Source organism: Triticum dicoccoides, chromosome 2B, assembly GCF_002162155.2.
Source record: "Triticum dicoccoides isolate Atlit2015 ecotype Zavitan chromosome 2B, WEW_v2.0, whole genome shotgun sequence".
Taxonomy (NCBI): Eukaryota; Viridiplantae; Streptophyta; class Magnoliopsida; order Poales; family Poaceae; genus Triticum; species Triticum dicoccoides.
The window spans coordinates 795,480,081-795,483,491 of record NC_041383.1 but is presented as its reverse complement, the minus strand read 5'-3'; positions in this window follow the sequence as shown (position 1 = coordinate 795,483,491).

The following is a 3,411-nucleotide window of genomic DNA, read 5'->3' as shown; positions in this document are numbered from 1 at the left end:
GGCCCCTTGGCGGCGAGACGGCCTGGTGGCGCTGGTTGGCCGGTGGCGCGCCCCCGGCCCAGATCGGGGCCCGCGGGCCCCATCTGGGTCCTAGCGGGCCGGCCCCCGGCGTGGCTTCGTCGTCGTCTGTGTGGTGAGGTGGTGGAGCAGCTCGGACGGGGGCAGCGACGCCGATGGCATGCATGCTTCAGCGCGGAGGCGAGAGTTGTCCGGGCCTCTGAGGGCCCGGCCCGGTCTGTGGGGCCACGGGCCCAGCAAGCTCCTGCTTTGGTGTCCGGTCGGCTACCGTCGTGGACGGTGGAGGTGGGGCCCTCCAGTATGCTGACGGTGCTGCTGCCCTAGTCCCGGCTCCCCTTCTTCGTTGCGCAGGCCATCTTCGCGGTACCGTGGTGAGACAACGTGGGATGCTTCGTGTCCGTGTGCACAGGGTGGTGGTCAGTTTGGTGGCGAGCACTGGAGTGCCTGAGGTGGAGGATGGGATCGGGAGAAATCCCTGTTGGCTTGGCCGACACCGACGCGGTGGCGCCTGAGGGTGCCATCGGACCTTCCTGGAGGGTGTCGGGGCTACCCTTCCTCTTTCCTCGCCGTGTACCGGGGGAAACCCTTGGCAGTAGCGTCGTCATCGTCGCGTTCCTTCTTGGAGTTGTTGATTGGTACCGGCACTTCGGAGTCTCGGAGCTTGGGGGACGATCTCCGGTGGAAGCAGCGGTCGCGAGGCTCCGTCGTCTTTGTCGATCCGCCGTTATCGGCATTTGTTTCTTTTCTTTTTTCTCTTTCTTTTCTTTTGGGCGTGGTTGTGCTGCTTCCGTCCCAGCACCTATCGTTGGTTGTATTGGATGTTTGCTTTATAATACAAAGTGGGGGAAACCCTTTTTCGTATAGTGGCCCCCACAAAATTATTTACGGTTGCCGGATGCTACAATGGTCTATCGTGCATGCACCTTTACGGTTACCAACACAAACTCTGGCTGATTTCTCAAGCTCCACCTGAGAGTTGCTTTCAGTTCAGTGATCGCCAAGAAAACGCCAACCGTTCGTTTCTGAGCTTTTCCCACTTCTGCTATCGGCTCCTAACCATAAACCTTTCACCGTATCCCGCTCAAAAAAAAAAAAACTCTGACCGTGGACAAAATGCGCCACGGGTGAACTAACAAAATGCGCAAGACTCAAGACAACTCCTTCAAAAAAAGAAAGAAAGAAAAGGAAACAGGTGTGGAGGCGTTGACGATGTCTGATCTAGCCAAAACGCTGTATCATGGTTTTCACCACTAAGGGCACACAGTTTAGACGGCTGCTGTTTATAGCCTCTGCCCATGTTAGATTTAGTCTGTAGTACAAACATCTTCTACAATGCATTGTCTAGTTAGTAGTCTGTATAAGCCCTGAAATTACGGAAAAACTTCAACGAATCCTCAAAGGAAAATGGTTGGTTGCAGACACCCATCGTAGAACAGGAGAAAGGCTGTCGTTGGAGAGCGATTTTCGTGCGTTTAGCCGATTGGTAATTATACAGACGGACGGTTTCTCTCTCATCTTTCTCTTTCATCCACGTAACCAAAATTCCAACGTGGGTCTTCTTACAGACTGCTGACTCAACCCCGTTGTACATGCCCTAAAGAATACCACCTCGATCGATGTTTTTCCTGCACAACCAAACCCTGCCGCTAACCTGACTAACCATTTCGAAAAAATCACGGGCGCTGCAGATATGTACACGGTAGCGGCGTATGAAAGAATGAATGCTGCTAGGTAGGGGTAGGGTGTGCGTGTGTGCGTTCATATGGATGAGCGTATGTGCGTGTATATGAGCGCTTGTGCTTGTACTGATGTTAAAAAAAGGTAGCCATGACGGTATAAATCATACGTTATAGATCTGCAGATAGCACTAATTAAAATATAATAAAAGAGTAATAAGATCAACTTATACATATAAGTTTTCGGACATTAACAAACTTCGCAACATCCAAAAGATTATCTTAGTCATCACCGGACAAGTTCTTAAGCTTCTACAACTAAAAACGATATAAACATTGAGGGGGCGGAATCACCACTTCCTCAACGGGCCTTTGCCCTTTTGGTCGCTGGTGCAGCTGTAGATTCGTGGCTCGTGGAGGGTCTTGGTCGTCCGAGGAGGAGGTGCAGCTGTCGCCATCGTCGTCATTAGAGTCGGAGAGGACGATGAGCCCCTTCATCCGACGGACCGCCCTGTCCTGCTCCCGCTTCAACTTGGCGACCCAAGCCGCCTCCGCCGCTGCCTCCTTCGTCTCGCGCTCCGACTGCTCAATAGCAAGCCGGATCGCCTTGGCATTCTTCCATCGAAGGCGGCGGCCATCCATCTTCGCCATCGCGAGGGACCGGCTATAGACCCATAAGAGGAGTCTCACGTCATCATCGGGGTCCGCCTCCATCGCGCGGTAGCGGCACGCGGATTGCTCCGTCGCGTCCCTCTCCCATGCACACTGCCTCTCGCGGCGCATGCCTCCGATTCTGGAGTGCGTGTGCGGGCCGGCGGCGCGGGAACTAGCACCCACCATTGCCCGCGTGGAGGAGTGGCCGGTGGGGGAAGGAGATGGCGCCGGAGCGGTGCGGACTGCGCTGTCCTGGAGTTGTTGCGTGCGGACCGGGAGGGTCTAGCTCCGTCGTCCGCGCTACGCAGTTGCAGGAGCTGCTGCGACGCTCCAGATCCGGAGTTGCTGCTGGTCTCCACCTTGGACGGCTCCAGTCCAATGCAGAGAGCCATCTCCTCCTCGTAGTCGAGCTCGTAGCCGGAGTCGCTGCCGGAGCTGGTCATCATAGTGGATGGGATTAGAATCAGAGAGGGAGAGGAGGGGACAGAGCGAGAGAGAGAAAGTGAGCTAGGGTCCGGAGCGAGGTGCCTGGATTGGGGTCTTTGTGGGACAACAGTGGGTCGGTGGTGGGTCGGGCCTGTTAGGTGGACGTGCCCGGGCCGCCCCATATTCACCCTATATTTGGGCTGGATATGAGGGGTGTCGGTCAGCCCGGGCGTTTACTCGCGGTTTGAGAGGTCCAGTTGGGTCGGTTTTTTTGACCGGTTGGTGACCGGACGGCCTGCCCGGGCGTTTGAGACAGGTATAAGGGGTTCGGATTTAGATGCTCTCAGCGGCTGCGAGAACCTGCATACAACTAACATGACATTCCAATTAAATTCCCTAACAATACGAAAACAAGCCCAAAAATACCTCAAATTGTGCGTGTAACAAAAAATGGTGTATAACATTTATACAAATTAACATTATGGTCACAGAAATGACAACACTACCATCTAGCTCTCTCAAACCGAACACACTCCCCTACATTCGATTTCATAGTCTAATGGACTCATCATCGTCATCAACCCTTGGCATGCAGACTATACTAATTACACTGTTGCTAAATATATACTACCTAGTT